The sequence below is a fragment of the Canis lupus genome, chromosome 11, assembly GCF_011100685.1.
Source record: "Canis lupus familiaris isolate Mischka breed German Shepherd chromosome 11, alternate assembly UU_Cfam_GSD_1.0, whole genome shotgun sequence".
NCBI lineage: Eukaryota > Metazoa > Chordata > Mammalia > Carnivora > Canidae > Canis > Canis lupus.
The window spans coordinates 23,463,318-23,484,442 of record NC_049232.1 but is presented as its reverse complement, the minus strand read 5'-3'; the positions used below and the strand labels follow the sequence as shown (position 1 = coordinate 23,484,442).

The 21,125-nt window shown below is 44.3% G+C and overlaps 1 protein-coding gene across 7 annotated transcripts in view; it reads left to right on the top strand.

Moving 5' to 3' along the window:
* The first annotated feature begins 15,408 nt into the window (after window positions 1-15,408).
* MACROH2A1 (macroH2A.1 histone) overlaps window positions 15,409-21,125 on the top strand; it is an 84,763-nt gene continuing 79,046 nt past the window's right edge. For 4 of the 7 annotated variants that reach the window (XM_038552219.1, XM_038552217.1, XM_038552218.1 and 1 more), the window contains exon 1: window positions 16,018-16,218. The gene's annotated coding sequence lies outside the window, so the exon portion shown is untranslated. The other 3 variants (XM_038552216.1, XM_038552215.1, XM_038552214.1) reach the window with 3 other exon arrangements.

Genomic DNA, 21,125 nt, shown 5'->3' with positions numbered 1-21,125 from the left:
ATCTTTAAAAAACAAAACAAAAAAGAGGTGGGACAAATAGAAAATAAATAGTAAGATGCAGGGCAGCCCCGGTGGCACAGCGGTTTGGCGCCGCCTGTAGCCCAGGGTGTGATCCTGGAGACCCGGGATCGAGTCCCACATCAGGCTCCCTGCATGGTGCCTGCTTCTCCCTCTGCCTGTGTCTCTGCCTCTCTCTCTCTAGCTGTGTATCTATGAATAAATAAATAAAATCTTTAAAAAAAATAGTAAGATGCAATGCTTAATCCCAAATATCAGCAGTAACATTAAATATAAATGATAAAAATGTTCCAATTAAAAGTCTAAGAGTGTATTTAGAAACAACAATATTAACCAAATGCTACTTTAAACATACTTTAACTATAAGGATACAGAATTATTAAAATTAATGGGAAGGGGGAGTATCTACCTGCCTCAATTGGTAGAGTGTGTGACTCTTGGTCTTGGCATCATGAGTTCAAGCCCCATGTTGGGTGTGGAGCCTACTGAAAATTTAAAAAATAAAATAAAATAAAAATCTGGGGAAAAAAAGTAATGGGATGGAAGAGACATTCAATTTACACAGCAACCAAAAGGAAGCTGGTGTAGATCAATGGACTTTGAAACAAGGCATTATTAGAGATAAAGGGAGATAATATATATTAAAAGGGTGAATCTACCAGAAATATGTAACAATTCCAAATTTGTAGGTATTTCATAGTAGAGGCTCAAAATATAAAAGGCAAAATTTGAAAGGACTAAGAGGGAAGAAGACAAACATATGAGTACAGTGGGAGGCATTGATACATTTCTCTCGGTAACAGAAGAAGCAGAAAAAAATCAGTAAGGAATGAAAAGAATTAAACTATACAATAAAAAATGTTGACCTAACTAACACACATAGACTACTACCTCCCAACAGTGAGAGAATGCATATACATTCTTTTCAAGTGCACATGACCATTGGCCCAAATTGAATACACGTGGAGCCATAAGGCAAATTCCAACAAATTTCAAAGAACTGAAATCATACAGAAGATATTCTCTAACCACAGTGGGATTAAGCTTGAAATCAGTAACAGTAAAATTACTAGGAAAAATTACAAGTGAAATTACTTGAATGTTCAGAGATTAAGTGATATATTTCTAAATAAGTCATGGATCAATGAAGAAATCTCAATAGAGAGGAGAAACCTACTGAATAACAATGAAGACATAGCACACTAAATCTTGTGCTCTGAAACGGAGGTCTTGCATCTCCCCAAAATTCCTATGTGGAAACATAATCTCCAATGTGATGGCATTTGGAAGCGGGGAACCTTTCGAATGTCATTAGGTTTAGTGAGGGTAACACTGGTGGGATCCCCACGGTGAAAATAGAGCCTTTAGGAGAAGAGGAAGGGACCAGATTCCTCCCTCCCTCTCTCTCCACCATGGGAGGATCCAGCAAGAAGGTGGCTGCGTGCAGACTAGGAAAAGGGTCCTCACCTAGCACCTTGATCTTGGAATTCCCAGCTTCCAGAACTCTGAGAAGTGTTTGTTGTTTAAGCCACCCACATCTATGGAATTTTTTTATAGCTGCCCGAGCTGGCTGAGATATTGTGGGATACGTATGGTCAGCCTGGGCTTAGAGGGAAATTTATACCCCGGAATTCATGTAAGAGAAAAAAGAAAAGGGAATCTCTCTCCAGGAAGTCAGAATAACAACAGCAAATTCAACTCAAAGAGTCCCTCTTCCAGGTAAACGAAGTAATTTGTGGCAAGACAGAGCCCCCACTGAGGAAACCCAGAAACATCAGAAAACTTACAAAAATCATACATTCAAGGGAGCACCTAGGTGTCTCTGTGGTTAAGCATCTGCCTTTGGCTCAGGTTGTGATTCCGGGATCCTGGGATCGAGTCCCGAATCAGGCTCCCAGTAGGGAGCCTGCTTCTCCCTCTGCCTGTGTCTCTCCTCTCTCTCTGTACCTCTCATGAATAAATAAATTAAATCTTTTAAAAAAAATCATACATTCCATAGCATCAGAGGACTACGGAGACAATGGAAATTATAGGACGTAAATTTCACTGAGGAGAGACTTTTACTCAGACGACTGCAGAATACACATTCCTTTCAAAAGATGTGTATATGGTCAATTCATTTTCAATAAAGATGCCAAAGTGAACCAAATGAATTTTTTTCTGATGCTGGAACAATTGAAGGTTCAAATGAGGGAAAACAAAGCTTGACTTCCCTGCTTCACACTATACACAAAATTTAATTTGCCATGGATCATAGACTTAAATGTAAAAGCTAAAACTATAAAGATATTCAGGAAAATATCCTCATGATCTGAGGCCAAAGAGATCTTAGATAAAACTGCAAAGACGAAACTATAAAAGAAATCATTGATAAAATGGTATTTATTGAAAGTAAAACCATCTGTTCATCAAAAGCCTGTAAAGAAAATAAACAGGCAAGCCACAGGTTGAAAGAAAATATTTGCAAGATGTATAAGAAATACTTAGTGTCCAGAATATATAAAAACACTTACAATTTAATAGTTAAAAGAACAAACAATCCCATAAAAATAAGCAGAAGACTTGACAGACATTTCACAAAGGAAAATATTTGAATGGAAAGTGGCAAGGATGTAGAGCAATCAACATTCTTCTGTTGCTGGTAGGAACATAAAAGGGTATGACTATTTTGGAGAAACTCTGCCAATTTCTTCATGAGTTAAATGTACGCTTACACTTTGACCCAACAATCCAATCTGAGGTGTTTATTCAAGAAACAAACATATGTTTGTGAACCAACTTATTAAAGAATGTTCATCACACCTTTACTCACAAAAATCCCCCCTCAAACCAAATATCCATCAATAGCAGAATGAATAAGTCATGATATTTTTATGCAATGTAATGCTATTCAATAATAAAAATTCATGAGCTATTAGCCCACACAGCAAAATGTATTGATTCCCTGAACAAAAACAATGGAAGATGAAAGAGATATGTACTACATAATTCCATAATTCCATTTTTATGAAGTTCTAAAACTTCGTGAAACATGCAAAACCAATCTGAGGTGAAAAACACCAAACGTTAGTTCCCTCTGAGGGTAGAGATTCACAGGGAAGGGACTCGAGGATACTTTCTTTTTTTTTAAATAATAAATTTATTTTTTATTGGTGTTCAATTTGCCAACGTACAGAATAACACCCAGTGCTCATCCCGTCAAGTGCCCACCTCAGTGCCCACCACCCAGTCACTCCCACCCCCCGCCCTCCTCCCCTTCCACCACTCCTAGTTCATTTCCCAGAGTTAGGAGTCTTCCATGTTCTGTTTCTGATATTTCCCACTTATTTTTTCTCCTTTCAAGGGTACTTTCTAAGGTGATAAAAATGTTACGATTGTGATAAAGAGACGATCAAGTGGGTACCCATTTGTCACAGTGACACAGCTAAAATGTTGCACCTCCATGTATGTACATTTTACCTTAAAAGAACTGTTAAAGGGATGCCTGGGTGGCTCAGTGGTTGAGCATCTGCTTTCAGCTCAGGGCATGATCCTGGAGACCCGGGATCAAGTCCTGCGTCCGGCTCCCTGCATGGAGCCTGCTTCTCCCTCTGCCTGTGTCTCTGCCTCTCTCCCTGTGTCTCTCATGAATAATAATAATAATAAAACCTGTTGAAATTATCATCATCATCGTTTCTATTGGTCAGGCCACACCCCACTTCCCATCTTTTAAAAATCGGTATAAACTGGGCATCCACACTGACCAAAACTTCAATCCAAAAGCTATGAGTTACTAGATTACATCAGAGCACAGTAGAGAATTTTTCAGAACAGTTGAAATTGTACCCTCCTAACTTCCTTCCTCAGGAAACAATTTAGTCTACACCAAAAAGAAGTAGCTTAGAAAAAATAACTAATTTCACTGACATAAAACCCTTTATACTTGTCAAAGCACTTGCCTTTCTACATACTCAGATACTTCATTTTAGAGGTCTTGATTCTTCTGTGTTTGATTTTGTGCGCTAGATACTGAAGCGTCAGATGGCCTTCGCCTGATTTTCCAACCAATCTAGACAAAACAGTCATTCTGGTTTACAGTCCATCTTCTGAGAAACACTGACAAATCAAACTGTCAAGCTGGTGCTTTCCATGATTTATGAAAATTTTCTCTCCTTTACATTTCCTTTAATACTGTTTTCTCTATAGCCACAAAATCTTTTCTTTCATTAATCTTTTGGTTTATATATATAAAATAGACTTTATAATGTAGTTGATAACACTGAAATGGCTTGCATATCCTTCTCTTTTCTCTCCTTTTTTAAAGATTTATTTTGAATATTTATTTATTTATTTATTTATTTATTTATTTATTTATTTGGTGCAGGGAGAGGGACAAGCAGAATCTGGGCTGAGTGCAAGTCTCACATGGGCTCCATCACACAACCCTGAGATCATGACCTGAGCTGAAATCAAGAGTCAGGCACTTAGGAGCGGCCTGAGTGGCTCAGTGGTTGAGCATCTGCCTTTGGCTTAACCAACTGAGCCACCCAGGAGCCTCTCTTTTCTCATTTTTTAAAGAAAAAACATTAAAGACCATTGTGCAAAATTCATTAAAAAAAATCATTATCATCGGGACCATCAAGTTTAGTGTGATAGGGAGAAGATGTGAGAATGGCCAAATTTGATAATTGTCGCTAGGTGATGAGTTCACGGCAATTTGTTACACTGTCCTCTTTACTTTGTAAATGTTTGAATTTTTCCATAATAGAATTTCTTGTTAATGAAGGTGAAATAAAGAAGTTTTGAGACTTCTTTAAAGAAGAAAAAACAGAAAATAGTTGCAAGCATTAATGGTAGTGTTTTCAGGAAAAATGAAAATGATCCGCATGGCAACATAGATATGCAGGGGAGAATGAAGAGCACCAGGAAAGGTAAATATGCGGGTATATGTAGACAAATGGAACTGGACAAAATAACCCTAGGAATGTAGTGGGGTTTAAAATATATGTAGAAGATTCACGAGAATAATGAAAAGTTGAAAGAGTTATCTCTCTCTGGAGAGTTATACTCCAGGTGAAAATATTCTAGGGTCGTGTTATTATTGGGAAGATAGAAAAAACAATTTCTTGGTAAAATGTCAAAGGCACATCTTGTAATATGTGTGGCAATTTGTTGTAACAGCAATCAGAAACAAATATAGTATCCACTCAGGCTGTTTGCCAAAGCTAATCTTTATTATCATGGTTGCGAAACGCTGATTTTCCAACTCGAGCCTTCCCTCAACATTTTCTAGTTGTTTTAATATTCTACTAAAGAGAACTCCTTCCTCTCACCTTTATAAATACATATTAAAATATATATTATATATAAATACATATATATTATGAGATCTTTTTATTCTCAGTATGAACTGAAGAGCCCTTCACATTGTCCTAGATTTGGTTCATGGGACTTTCCAAACTGGCTGCTTTACTCTTGTGACTTTCCCCCATTGTGTGTGTGTGCCTGTGTGCACATATGCATGTGCTTTTGGGTGTATGTGTGTGTGTGTGTGTGTGTGTGTACTTCCTTACTTTCTGGCATAATAAGATCTGCACTGAGCAAGGAGCCTGACACGCTCAATCTCAGGACCCTGAGATCATGACCTGAGCTGAAACCAAGAGTCAGATCCTTAGGCAATTGAGCCACCCACGTGCCCCATACTTATGTATATTTTAGAAGTGAGTTCACACCGATACCTCCAATCTCAATTCATTCTCACAGGGCTCCTTGCCTTATTTTTTTTTTAAGATTTATTTATTTATTTTAGAGAGAGAGAGGGAGATAGAGGGAGAGGGAGAGAATCCCAGGCAGATTTCCAGTTGAGCATGGAGCCCAACAGGAGGCTTGATCCATGACCCCAAGACCATGATCCTAGCCAAAACCGTGTTGGTTGCTCAACTATTGAGCCACTCAGGGGCTCAATTCCTCCATTCCATATTTATATGTGTCCCCCACCCCGTGAGAACCCTGCCCCCAAAAACAACACATTTACCCATTTGCTAAAACCTGTAATAGATCCAAAGTTGTCTTAGAATTGATTTTCCCATGCTGGTACAAAAAACAAAGTCAGGAAAAGTGGTTCAGGATTTGTTTGTGATTCTTCCCTGTTGCCCTTTCTCACCACACATTGAAAGTATCACATACTATGTTCATAAATAAAGTGGATTATTTCTTTCTCCTCGCCTTCAGTAGGATTATAACATTCACTTGAGATATGCTTGGGTTCATTGGTTTCAGTTTGATTTCAGTTTTAGAAATTTTCTCCCTGTCCATTATTATAGATGCAAGGCTAGGTTTTGAATATGTAGAGTACTTAGGATGCTTCCAAAACCCAAAATTATATAAAACAATATACTCAGAGAAATATCACTGTGTCCTTTTCTTTTGGTCCCTCACTCTTTATAGGTAACTATCGTCAGTGTTTTCTGGTTTATCCCCATTGCTTGCCTTCTATAGAGATAATATGTATGTTTTCCTTATTTTCCCTACATCCTTACACAAAACAGAGCATCCTGCACGTGCTCACCTGCCCTCTGCGTTTTTCACATAATGCTATCTCCCGGAAATCACTCCATAGTCAGTTCACAGAGCTCTTCATCACTCATTTTTACAGTGTATAGTACTTACTGTGTGTACATATCCAAATTTATTCAACCAATCTTCTACACTTGGATATTTAAGTGTCTGTAATATTTTGCAATTACAAATAATGAAGCAATGAAAAATCTTGTGGGTTTATATTTTCCTGTCATTGAGGTGCATTTTCAGGGAAAAACCTATAAGCAGAATTGCTTGGTTAGGGGTAAATGCACAGATAGCTTTATCAAATACTGTGAAAGCCCTCTCAGTAGGGCTATAGCAGTTTGCATTCCCACCAGTAATGTATGAGAGTCTGTTTCCTATAGCTCTGCTAATACAGCACAGTTTCCAGTTTTTGAACTTTTGCCAGTCTGATTAAGTAGATAGGATATCTATGTATAGTTTTATTACCACTTTCCTTGTGAGTAAAGTTGAACGTATTTTCATATTTTAAGCACTAGTTTTTGAAACATTTATATATTTGAGAGAGGGGGAGAGGCCCTAGAGGGAGAGGGCCCCAGAAAGATGGGGCCCTAATCCAATAGGACACTGAGAGTATTCCCAACCCCCATCCACATACCCAGGCCCATACACAGACACACAGAGGAAAGGTCATGTGAGAGTAAGTGGCTTGGCTTTGGAAGAGAAACTGAACTGAACCAGAACCTTGATCTTGGATTTGACAGCCTCTAGAGCTCAGAGAAAATTCTGTTTTTTAAGCCACCCAGTCTATGGTATTTTGTTATGGCAGCCCAAGCAGACTAAGACAGGGACAATACTTTTTACCTGTGTTAAATTTTTCCAATATTTTTTTCCAATCTGTCATTTGTCTTTGCCTTTTTTTATGTAGGATTTTTTTCATGCAAAAGTTTTATTTTATTTTTTATTCAGTCAAGGGAGAAATATTATAATAACCTTTTCAAATAATTGTTGATATTGTTCTCTGATTCCTTATTTTAAAAATATTTATTTATTTATTTTTACGATTTTATTTATTTGAAAGAGTGAGAGAAAAATCACAAGCAGGGGGAGGGGCAGAGGGAGAAGCAGACTCCCTGCTGAGCAGGGAGTCCCATGTAATACCCTATCCCAGGACTCCAGGATTATGACCTGAGCCAAAGGCAGATGCTTAACTGATTGAGTCACCCACGTGCCCTGTTTTCTGGTTCTTTTTTTTTTTTTTATTCATAAGAGACACTGAAAGAGAGAGGCAGAGACAGAGAGAGAGAGAAGCAGACTCCTCTCAGGGAGCCCAATGTGGGACTCGATCCCCGGACCCAGGATCATACCCTGAGTTGAAGGCAGACGCTCAACTATTGAGATACCCAGGCATTCCTGTTTTCTGGTTCTATACTGAAATTAGACAAGTGGTAGATTCTTAAAGTTACATAGATTATCACAACATATCAGTGAACTTTTCAAACTCTGTGACATTAAATTCATTGGTTTCTCTTGCACTTTGAGTGGATTTTTTTAAACCTACTTATAGTGCTGTAGAATCATACATTAGTTACTTGGAAAATACTAGTTCACGAAGTTGTACTCTCATATATCACTAAGATATGTAAGACTTTTCCAAATGTTGGCGGGTTTTATTATACAAAATCAAAAACTCATATGTGTTAATATCATCGCCAATCTTATCAGAAAGTTTTTAGGTTTGGGGAAGCTGTCAAATCATGGTGGCACATACAAAAATGCTTAAATCTGCTTCATTCAGGACATTTTTAATTAAGTGAAATTAGCTGTGTGTGTGTGTGTGTTGAAGAATCCCATGACTGCTAGCAGTTTGGAGTCACTGTGTTAATGCATCCTGAGGTGCCAACAGTTTACCTACCAGTGCTTTTGTATCATCAGTGCAAATATCAACATGGTGGAAAAGGCAAGTAAGGCCTTAGCATTATTATGAAAGTATTTTTTTATTTAAATTCAATTATCCAACATTTGGTACATAATTAGTTTCAGATGTAGTTTTCAATAATTCATCAGTTGCGTATAACACCCAGTGCTCATCCCATCAAGTGCCTTCCTCAGTACTCATCACCCAACCATCCCATCCCCTCACCCACCTCCCCTCCAGCAACTCTCTGTTTCCCAGAGTTATGAGTCTCTCGTGGTTTGTCTTCCTCTCTGATTTTTTCCTGTTCAGTTTCCCCCCCTTCCCTTATAGTCCTCTGCACTATTTCTTATATTCCGCATATTAATGAAACCATAATTGTCTTTCTCTGTTTGACTTACTTCACTCAGCATAATACCTCCAGTTCCATCCACATCAATGTAAATGGCGGGTATTCGTCCTTTCTGATGGCTGAGTAATATTCCATTGTATATATAGACCACATCTTCTTTATCCATTCATCTGTCAGTGGACATCTTGGCTCCTTCCAGTTTGGCTACTGTGGATGTTGCTGCTGTGAACATTGCTGCCTCTTCATTTCACTACATCTGTATCTTTGAGGTAAATACCCAGGAGCACAATTGCTGGGTTGTAGGGTAGCTCTATTTTTAACTTCTTGAGGAATCTCCACACTGTTTTCCAGATTGGCTGCACCAGTATGAAAGTACCTTCGATGCACAGACCCTGTTAAAGTGTCTCAGGTACCCCACAGTGGTCTGTGAGCCACACTTTGAAGAGCACTGCTCTACAGGTTGTCTAAATCCTTCACGGCGCATTTTCAATCCAGCACTAACTTCAGTGAAAAGATATTAAATCTAGAGATGCCCAGAAAGAGGGCATACAGCCCTTCTTCCTTCTGACATGCACCCTAGGATGGTTTTCCTCTGACCCTTTGTTATACCTCACTGAGGGTAAATAAATATTCACCTGTACTCCCCTCGGAGAAGGCATTAAATGCTTAATAAAGATGAGATGGGGTGTAGGTGGTTGAAAACTAGGGAAAAGTATCAGATGTTGCCGCCAATTGCAGATCAAAGAGAGAACTTATCTGTGAAGTAATCAAGCAAGGAAGAAAGGCTCTGGCCAGCAGAGATGACAAATACACCTGTTCAGTGGATAAGAGCACATCTGTCCGTTTGTAGGGGCAGACAATGGTGAGGGAGAGGTTTACCAGAAATTTTCTTTCCTGGGACCCTCCCCCCCCCACACTCCCTCGAGTGTACACACTCTTAGTGTGATATGTGTGGATCAAAAGCTTTGGAATTAACCAGAGACCCACAAACAAGATCAAGGTAAACCAAGGGAAGGAGTGACACCCCACTGTTTGACTCTTGAGATCATCAGAGGTCTTAGAGAACATTTCAGGGCAGGGTACAGAGGTGCTGGGGAATGCAGGAATGTTCAGGCTTGCCAACTGGTGCACCCTGTCCTGCCTTCTCTGGAGGGCCATTTGGCTACCTGTGTTAAAGCTTCAAGCTGTGGCTCTTTGATGCAGCAGTCCCACCTGTAAGACTTATCCTCAATAGTCAGATGTGCACAAAGATGCATCTCTAGGGGGATTCACTGTGTCTTTATAGTAGAGTTGGAAACAGCCTGAAAGAACAGTATGGAAATGGTTAAACCAATGATGGGACAGCTCCAGGATGTTTGGAACAGTGGTTCAGAAAATGGGGTCTGCAGAGCCCCAAAGGTCACGGAGACCCTTTCCAGGAGCCCCCCCGAGGTCAAAGCTTCTCATGATAATACTAAGACATTGTTTAGACATTTCATTATCTTGATCTTTGCACCAATGATGCAAAAACAATAGTGGGTAGAACTGTGGTGACTTAGCACAGACCAGCAAAGGCACCCAACTGCACTGATTATCATTTTGATCTTTATTGCCAAGCACTTGCAGGAAAAATAAATGTTCTACTTAAGATGAAGCAATAAAAATTATTAATTGAATCTCGATCCTTTAGGACACATTTCTAAACATTCTAGGTGACCAAATGAGAAGCATGGATAGAGCACTTCCACCATATTACAAACTAAGACGATTGCCTTGAGGAAAAGCATTTGTGTGATTGAGCTGTAAGCTAACCTAAGTGTTTTTTGCACCAAACACCACTTGTACTTGAAACAATGGCTGACCGCAGGGCCTCATTAATACTTTCATGGGCCTGGAGCACTTTTGCCTTTGTGAATCCTTTTCTCTGTAAAAATTACATTTTTATGACTGCATTGGTATGAAGATATATATATGAATATTACATATCAAAATATTTTCTTCTATCTAAAAGAATTAACTTGCATTTTTTTCTGATTTTAAAAGAAAACGTTTCTGTGGACCCATAAAATCTTGTGAGCCTCAGAAATGTTCTTGATGGAGTCGTTGGGTCTGAATGACTGACAAACTTTGGTTGTTCAGACCTGGTTATGTGCAAGCCTGAATTCTCCATAAGGTACAATTTTTAATATCTAATGTTAATATATTTGTCCTTATATCAATGCAGATTGGGGTTTTTTTGTTTTGTTTTGTTTTTTAAATTTTTAATAAAGATTTTATTTATTTATTTAAAGATTTTATTTATTTATTCATGAGAGACACAGAGAGACAGAGGCAGAGACACAGGCAGAGGGAGAGCAGGCTCCATGCAGGGAGCCCGACGACGCGGGACTCTATCCCAGGTCTGTAGGATCAGGCCCTGGACTGAAGGCAGCTAAACCGCTGAGCCACCCAGGCTGCCCTGGTTTTGTTTTAATGGAGGAAGAGACCAATGAATGCAAAATGCCTAAGGCCCACAGAGGTGATAATGCAGTTTTGTGCATGTGGTAGGCATTTTCTTGTGTAAGTGACAGGCATGAAATGAACCTGTCATGTCAAGGAAAGTATCTAACATTATGTGGCCAATGATAAATTTGAACTTTCAAGCAAAAATTATAGTTTTGGGATACTTATAATTTTGCTGCCATAAACTTTACAAATTAACAATACTTAATAGTTTTTTGATGATCTCAGTGCCGATATTAAGGAATGTGATTTTCCAATATTGTACAATGAAAGGTGCTCATATTTGGAAGATTAGAAGAGCTATATAACTCTGTTGAAACAATTATTTTCCAAATGTCCAATGTATGATTTTACCAATTCATGCATGGCTAAAATATCCATTCAAGGTATAAGATAAATGAATGGACTTTTATGTTACCAAGTTCAAAAAGTTTATTGATCAGTTTCAAATTCTACATTGCAATTAACCTTTAAGAAACTACTATTTATTGAATTTTGGCATATATCAAAGATGAACATGCACAAGAAACTGAGGGGGTTATTAAAATCCTCTATTTTCTCCCCAAATATGTATCTGTGTGTGGCTGGATTTTTTGTGTGTGTGTGTGTGTGTGTGTGTGTAGACTTCAAGACATGTAGCAGCTGATTGGATACAGGGGCTATCAGAATCTAGCTATCTATTGTCTATTAAATCAGACATTAAAGAAATGTGCAAAATTGCAAAACATTGCCACTCTTATTCCTCTTTTTTTGTTTAGAGGATATAATTGTTTTTCATACAAATACATTATTTCTCTGTTTTATATAATTTAAAAATGAATACTTTAATAAATATTTAAATTTATTGTTTTAATTTCTAATAAAGCAAATTTTGATAGATGTAACCTATATAAAGAAAAGCTCTTTGAAGTCCTCATTAATTTTTAAGAGGACATGGGGCACCTGGGTAGCTCAGTGGTTGAGCATCTGCCTTCAGCTCAGGTTGTGACCCTGGGGTCCTGCATTGGGTTCCCTGCAGGGAGTCTGCTTCTCCCTCTGTCTGTGTCTCTACCTCTCTATATGTGTCTCTCATGAATAAATAAATAAAATCTTTAAAAAAATTTAAGAGGATAAAAGTGTTTTGAATCCAAATAATTTGAGAACTGCTATCGTAGAATAACTACCTGGTAAAATGTTCATAAAAGACCATTAAAGCTTGAAAAGCAGGTACAAGCAGTAAATGCAGTAAAAACCTAAATATATTTAATATTAAGTAGGTATGGATACTGAAGCTGGAAGAGAAGTGGTGGTTCTCTCCTAGTGGTGTACTAAAGGTGATTTTTAACATATTATGCATTTTTATTTTCCAAGTTCCACACAGCAGACTTGCAATTTTGCAATTGCAATTGCAATTTTGCAATTGGAGGGGAAAAAGCTGGTGAACTCCCTGAGCCAGATTAAGTGAGAGGACAGGTCACCAAGGAGGTGAAAGAACAGGGCATACAAAATAAGGAGGAGAAAGGAGAGAGAAAAGGTGGAGCTTTCTGGAGAGAGGAAGAGAGAGGGCCTCTGCCTGAAAAGCGGTGGGGACAATATTGCTAGTGAACTCTCCCAGAACAGCACACTGTAGAGCAGTATTGGCAGTGGGGTGGCACTGAGATCACCTCTTGCGGGGTATAGACTCTAATCCACGGATGGTGGGATGGGACAGATTGGGGAAAAAAGACCTACTCTGCACTGGGGGACAGGGAAGGCTGGATGGGCACATAGAGGAAACCCAAACCCCAGAAGAGGTCCTTCAGGCGTGAGTCATAAAAGCTCGGGTCTTGGGTGAACCTGGGTTTGAACCCCAGTGCCAGCTCTGTCTGTGATCTCAGGCGAATTTCTTGGCTTCTTGAGTCTATAGTGTCCTTGGGAATAGAAATCTATGAGAAACAGCCTGCCTGCGATGAGGGTGAAATTATGGGGTATACGTGATCTTCACTAAGACAGACAAATGCTGGGGTGGACATGAATGAGTTTCTTCTTGGCCTCTAGGGTTGCAGATTGGGATTTGTTTGACAGTCATCCTCTGCGTCTAGCCTTGGCCACCACTGAGGATGTGGTCTCAGTGAAGTCTCAGGTCTCTCTGCTGCCAGGACACCAGCAGGCTGCAGGAGCCTCCCCCTCTCCACACAGACCTGGCCTTCTCTTCAGCCCCAGATGTTGTCTTTTGTTAAGGTTTCCAAGAGTACCTCCTACATTTTGGACCAGGGCCTGGATAGCGTGGCAACACACTTAGAAGGCTTCTTTCTCTGGGAAGGAGCCTTGCACCGGCCTGGCACAAAGCAGTTGCTCTGTGTTTGTTGATTGAATAAATAAAGTCTGACATTCCTCTGGCTTGCTGTGGTCCATGGAAACTTTACTTGGTGGCTGACCCCTGCAAAACTAAGGGAACTGCCCAAGGACCCAGGGAAGGACAAAGCAACAAGGCAGGTAGTCTCTGCACCTTTCCTGACACCCCTCTGTAGCTTCTCTGGGGGAAGCCTCACACATCCTTAATGCTTTCACCGGGGACCCAAAGAATCACCATTTCTCCAGTTTCATCTATTGCTTTCCTCTTCACTCATTTCACTCTAACCTTACACTCACTGTTCCTTTTTTTTTTTTTTTAATTGAGATATGGGGCGCCTAGGTGGCTCAGTCGATTAGGTGTCTGGCTCCTGATTTCAGCTCAAGTCATGATCTCAGGATTGAAAAATAAAGAATGGGGAAAAAAAGTTTGCTAAGCACTGTCCAATACAGGCCATTCATGTATTCATTATTCCAATTAAGTACTGAGGTCATAGTTTGTGTCATACACTAATGTGGGTGATAAAGTTTAAGCAGTGAACAAAAGGGGCAAAAATACTTGCCCTCTAGGACTTTGAAGTCCAGTAGAGAAATAAAGAGCCTAAGAGTTGACACGTCTTATCTGACGTATAGAAGTATAATACTGTGGAGAAGAATAAGGCAGGGGAGGGGGACAGTGTAAGACGGGGTGAGGTTTCAAATTTTAGAGAAGGCCTCCCTGAGAAGGTGAGATTTAAATAAAGACATGAAGGAATTGAAGGAGCAAGTCATGTGGATGAGGCCAGGGGGGAGGAGGGGAGTGTTCCAAGATGAGGAACAGCAAATGCAAAGTCCCTTAGACAGAAGTGTCTCTGAGGTGGTCAAGGAATAGTCAAAGTGTTCTTACTACAAAAAGAAGTAATTAGGGACACCTGGGTGGCTCAGCGGTTGAGGGTCTGCCTCGGGCTCAGGGCGTGATCCTGGGGTCTTAGGATCTAGTCCTCCATCTGGCTCCAAAGGGAGCCTGCTTCTCCCTCTGCCCATGTCTCTGCCTCTTTCTCTGTGTCTCTCATGAATAAGTAAGTAAAATCTTAAAAGTCAACCCATTCCTTAAATTTACCCATTGTTATATGTCAGTTTATATCTCAATTTTTGTTTTAAGATAAAGAGAGAGAGTCTGAGTGCAAGAGCCGGAGTGGGTGGCAGAGGTAGAGGGAGAGACTCCTAAACAGGCTCCATGCCCAGCGCAGAGACCAGGAAGCCCCGCTGGATCTCACCATCCTGAAATTATGACCTGAGCCCAAATCAGGAGTTGGAGGCTTCATTGACTTAGCTGCCCAGGGATCCCTGCTTTGCAAACTTTTGAAGTGTTAAAGTAGCGTGGGGAGGGGAGGAGGTTACCTACCCCCGCTGCTGAGGGGCAGCCTGAGAGCTGGGAGCGGGTTTGATTACTTCCATAATCTCGCCGCACCGCCTCCAGCAAGGCACAGGAAGCTTCACAATTCTTCCGGGGTGGGTGGGGGGTGGGGGGTGGGGGGCGTGTATCTTTATTTAAATCTGGTCCACACCTGGGTGCTGAGATAGCCTCCCTGTTGGCAATTTGGCCAGGAAAGGGAAGGCCGTTGAGAGAAGGCCCCTATCTAGGTACCCTGGATGGGGCACTAACGCTTTGGGGCAAAAAGATCAATTTAGGAATATAGAGACGGGCTTTGTAGTGGCTCCTTCTCTTTCTGCTTGTCTGCGGTTTAAAAACAAAACAAAAAGAAAGAAAAAAACTGTGTGTGATAATCACTTTTGATGTTCGCAAATCGCAACTTGGGTCCAACCGTGAACGTTGGCGAAGTCAAAGTAGGTGACGGCTTCCACGGACAAAGCAGGTCCGGGCGTACGCGGGCCACTAAGGGAGCGGGGGGGGGGGGGTCAGGGAGCAGGAGCGGGGCGGCCGGGGCGGCCCGGGTGTCTGAGAAAGGCGACGCGCAGCTGGGCGCGCTCTGCTCGGAGGTAGGGGCGCTCGGGGCTCTCGCCTCGAGGGCGGCGTCCGGCTCTGCAGCCCCGCGCTCCGTGCCAGGCACCCCGCAGGCGCTCACGAAGGGTCGCCGGGGACGCAGGCGGGGAGGCGCGCGAGCAGAGCCGCGGCCCCGGGACCTGAGCCCCCCGGAGCGCCGGGGCGGGGGGGGGGGGGGGGGGGGGGCGGGGGGCTCGGGCCCGACGGCGCGCGTGCGGCGTCCAGCCGGGAGGCGGGGGTGCCCGCGGGCAGGGCAGGGCAGGGCAGGGCCGGGCGCGGAGGGGCGCGCGCAGCCGCGCGGCTGGGGTCAAGGCCGGGGCGCCCGGGCGGCGCGGGGGGGCGGCGCGGGGGGGCGGCGGGGGCGGGGCGGGGGCGGCCGGACGCGCGGGGCCGGCATGGGATGTGACGAGCGGCGCGCTGTGCATTGTGGGAATCCCGGGGCCGCGGCGACTGGTTCCAGTTCACTCGGCGGCGGAGCCGGGCGGAGGGGGCAGGCGCGCGGCGCGCGGGCGGGAAGCGAGGAGGCGGGCGGGCGGGCCAGCGACGAGCGCGGAGAGAAAAGGCGCGAGCGGCCGAGAGGGCACCCGGGCCGGACACCTAGCTGCTGCCGCCGCCGCCGAGCCGCCGAGCCGCCCCGTAAGTGCCGCGCGGGCGCCCTCGCGGCGCGCCGGGTCCCCGCCGTCCGGGTCCGGGGGCCGCGCTCTTCCGGCCGCGGGGCTCCCCGGGGGCGGCCGGGGCCTGGCGCGCGCGGGCGGCGCTCGGCGGGGCTCGGGGGGGCCGCGCTCGGCGTGTGGCCCACGCGGGGCCTCCCGCGCGCGCTCGGCGCCCTCCCAGGCCCCGGGCCGGCCGCGCGGGATTCTCTCTGGTTTTGTTCAAACAGCAAACCCGGAAGCCAACTTCTCTCCAAACCGCGTCCTCCGGCCGGCGCCTGGGCGCTTTTGTGGGAAGGCGGCCTTCCCGGGGCGCGGGCCGAGCCGGAGGCCCCCCGGGCAGGCCCGGGGCCGCGGGGCGCGCCGTGTGGCGGCTGGTGAGGCCCCCGCACAATGAGTCGGCCCGAGAGCCAGGTGGCGGCGGCGGCGGCGGCGGCGGCGTCTGGCTCCGCGGAGAGGGGAGGGTCGGCGGCTGGGGGCACTCGTGGGCTTGGAGCCCGGCGGGCCCGGGAGGGGGCACGCGGGAACCCCCGTTGCCCTCGTTCATCTTCTGCTCGGCCTTTTGTTTGCTTTGTGGCTGGGAGTTTTTTTTTTTTTTTTTTTTTTTTTAAGGTAACTCGGGAAGGCTGTAGGCGCCCTGGGTGGAGAAGGCCTGCAGAGAAGGGCCTCGCGGGGGGTGGGGTGGAGCGGAGCGGGGAGGTGAGCGCGCTGGATGCTGCCGGCGGTGTCACCTGACAACAGGTGTGTGGGGTGGCGCGCCCCGCCTCCGCTCCTGCGGGAACCGCGGATCCCTCCAGGATCCGGTCAGTTGATCGGAAGGTTGTTTCAGACGAGAGGTTAGGCGGAGTATTGTTTGAGTTCGAAAGCGAGAAACGTCTGTACAAACAGCTGAGACAAACTTTGAATCCAACAACTGCAATCGCCGTGAAATCCTTGTGAGGTTTTAATGATCCAATAAACAGCATATAAAAGTAGACAATTAGAGGGGCATTCCTGCTAACTTCTCCTTTTCTTCCACCTTTGCGGTTTGAGGTTTTGCCTTAAAGAAGGGCAGAAGTACTTTGTCCCAGGCTCCCTTCTCGTTGGACTGGGGGAATTTCAGGCAGGTTTAGGTTTGAATGGGAGACTCTAGTTGTAAGTCAGGTGGACTCTACCTACTGCGGGCCACCTTTAGTGTATCATTCTGCCTTCAGAGGAGTTACTGGCTCTGAAATGGCCACCTCACGCTTGCAGCTGGAATTTATACCTCTTGTACACACACAACTGAACAAAGTTGGGCAGTGTCATTCCAGTCTTGCACAAGAGCCTCTCCAGTGGGGATAAATACGTTTTCAAACCTTATTTTTTTTTTCCTAAGAAAGAAAAAAAACACCCTAACCAAAAACCCTCAATCTTAAAAATTCTTCCGCTGTTCTAGTTTTAGGAGAGTGGGAAATCTCTTCATTCTGTAATTTTGTTTTAACCTGTCACCGTTGTTAATGCTTGATCACTAGATAAAGGCATTAGGAAGGACGGAAGAATTTAAGTGAAAATTATTTGAGGTAGGGCCTTTAGAATGAGGAGTGGTCTGGGACATCACTTGTAAGACTATAACACACAGCCCTAAGTCACTGGTGTGGTCTGTACCAAAGGGGCCAGGCACAGGAAGTGTCCATCTCATTCTGCCATTTTTTCTAGTTCTTCTAGTTCTGCGACAGCAGAACTCCAACAGCCCTTTTCCTTTTTCCAATAGAAAGTCTTGGAATACGTGTATTCTGGGACCTGCCTCTAATACCTTCAGAGCTAATGCTGCCCCCAGTCATCTAAGGGTGATTTATTTAAATAAAAGTGCAAACCCCAAGCTAGCAAAACCACAGTAAGAACCTATTATATGTGCTGTTGATCAGAATTACAGCAGCTTCTACTTTTTGTTGGATTATGCCTTTGGATTTGTGTTAGGTTTTTCAGAGCCCCATTCTTGGCATATAGGCTGGGAAGGAGCAGGGGCAAGGGGGACCCCACACCTGCCCTGTAGGTAGGTCCTCCCCACATTCTACAGTTTTAGAAGTACATTGGGGGCCATCCCAGCTCTTTTGAGTGAGCCCAAGTGGGTCCCAAAGAATTGTATAGCTTGTTTGCTTGGATCAAGCCTGCCAGATTGGTGTCTTCTAGTCATTCAATAAATAATTCCTGAGAATCAGTTCTGAGTCAGGCACTGGGGACAGAAGCATGATCAAGAAATGCCCAGTCCTCCTCCTTGGGAAAGTGATGCAAGGAGAAGACAGGCAAGTGGCTGTTGTGAGGTTGGTGCAAAAGGTCACAGTAGCTCCCAGGGTACCCCTAGAACAGTGACATGAGCAGGAGCAAGCTCTTTCTGGGTACAGAAAGGCCAAGTAGGAGTTTGGCTGGGCAAAGGAGGGCAGGTGGGGACAAGTGTTTGAGACCTAGGGAGTCCCACACATTGAATCTTAGAACAGTGAGAATAGAGGTCATATGGGGTAACTGCCAGAGACTCAGGATGGCTGAATCCTGGAGGGAGTCAGGTGAAGCTACAAGAAGCCTTTTGTAGGCTTCTGAAGGCTCTGAGCAGGAGAGAGACATGGCCGGATGTTTTTTACTCTTACTGGGAATGCTTCATCTCTTCAACAAATACTGAATGGCTTCTAGATGCCAAGCCCAACCAACCAGGGTCCTCCGCTATTGAAGTTCACATTTAAACTTTTCCTTTGATAGCCTTCCATCGAAATGGCTATCTTAGAGTTTGGCACAACCTTTAAAAGAGAGAGGAGGTATGAAGGAAAGTTTCCTCTTGAAGCAGGAAGACCGTGCCTTGCTATTGAAATGTAGCGCTGATTCCTGTAGTGTAGCTCACAAGCTTGTGGGTTTACAGAGGTGAAGTTTTAATCCCAGACTAGCCTCCTGTAAACTCTTTCCTGAATAACACTTGTGTTTGGCTTCTGTTTTCTCCCCACCACTAAAAACCTAACACGTGAGGAAGAAATGTGCGCTGGGACAAAATTTGCGGTCTAGGATTTATTTATTATCTTAATTTGTCCTCCTCTCCTTGTTTGTAATCCCCTGGTTCGCAGAAGGTAGACTGTAAGTTCTTTAATCATCTGGCTCGCTTCATGATGTAGTGTTTTATGAATGGAGAGAGATGTTTTTCCTGATTGGCTGGAGTACACAGAACAAGTCTCTGTTCTCAGCCAATCAGAGTGCTGTTTCTGAACCCCAGCTCTGTGAGTGATAGTTGTGTAGTAGATCATCATGCCTCTGGGGACGTGACAGCAGTGACACCGTTAATCATCTGGTCTGATAGCAGTGAATGGGAGAGAATGCTGTAAACAGGATTAGTGTCCCATGGTTCAGAATTAAGTGTCTCAGGTTTGCTGTCATGATTGGAGTTGAGGGGAAGGTGACAAATGCATGTGGACACGTGGGCATTTATCCAGCTGCAGGGAGTGGATGGTGCAGTCCTCCCTCGTCAGCAGTGACTTAAACATCGCTCAGATCCCTGCCCACCCCCCTGCCATCCTCGGGTGATGGAGTTAGGGCTGTCCAACTAGCAGCTCCCTGGCAGTTCTAGTCAATATTTCATTTGGGATCGATATGCATGAATTCATTGCTTAGATAATAAAAGACCTCACAATCGCCAGTTGCAGTGGTTTCATAAGCGACCTGATTAAGAGTTTTCTATGCTGTAGCCTTAGCAGAGGTCAGTGGCTTACAGATGTGAGGAAGGTAAGCATTTCTCCCTGTTCTCTTTTATCGTTTACTGAGCTAGCCTCACGGCAAAAGAGAGGTGGCTGGAGCCATAGAATTATCAGGGAGCAGGAAGGCCTCCTCTTCGTGGCTCCCATCTCAGTTGCCAGGGCATTTGTGGTATTCCCTTCCTGGGAATCCCGAAGGTGGTTCCACAAGCTCCTTGAAGTTTGAGGGTCTGGGTTCCCACAGGGATTGGTGAGGAATGTGTCCACAGATGGTCTCACTGAGGGTCCCTGACTTGTGTCTCACTTGCCACATCTCTGAATCCTGTGGCCTCTGGCCTTTGGAAATGCTTCTCTCATCTTTGTCAGGAGAACCCCATCCACTGTAAATACCAACTAATCAGTCACCAGTCAGCCAGCATTTGAGAGCCTACCAGGTAACAGGCAGGGTAGTGGGATCCCAGAGATACAGTGGTGAACAGTGCCAACTGGTGTATCCCATCATCAAGACAGACAAGGAAATTGGCAGTGATGATACAACATAGCATCTGCTAAGGTTGGGGAGGTTGGCTTCAGGATATTTATATAAATTGGATCTAGAGTAGCAATCAGTTTAAAAGAAAGAACTGGAAATTGCATTTGCAGAGCACTTTGTTTTTATTTATTTGAGAACAAGTGAGCATGAATGGAGGAGAGAGGCAGAGGGAGAGGGAGAAGCAGACTCCCCACTGAGCAGCGAGTCCGATGAGGGGCTGGGTCCCAGGACCTTGGGACCGTGACCTGAGCAGAAGGCAGATGCTTAACTGATCAGGCCACCCAGGTGCCCCAGTAGTTGAACATGTTAAAGAGTGGTGGCAGGCTAAGGAACATTATGAGGGATTTATAGCTGGGCTCGGGGGCCAGAGCAGGAGTGTTGACTGAGGAAACAGGGAGCAGTCCAGCCTGGTCAAGCCCTTGTTGCTGGAAATAGGGGGAGACAAGCTGGAGGTCAGTGGGGCCTTGTATGCAAGGTTGGAATCTGGGCACCAGGCTTCCCCCAATTAGCCTGTGACCAGGGAGGGCACAAGGCATGGCCACAGCAGAAACACAGAGGAGGGGGCCACGTGATAGATCTGAATCAGCAGACCACTAGGTAGGATCTCCAGACAGAGGGCTGGAGAGAGCATCGTAGACTGAGTTTGGGGCATGTGCCCAAGAGTCAAGGTAG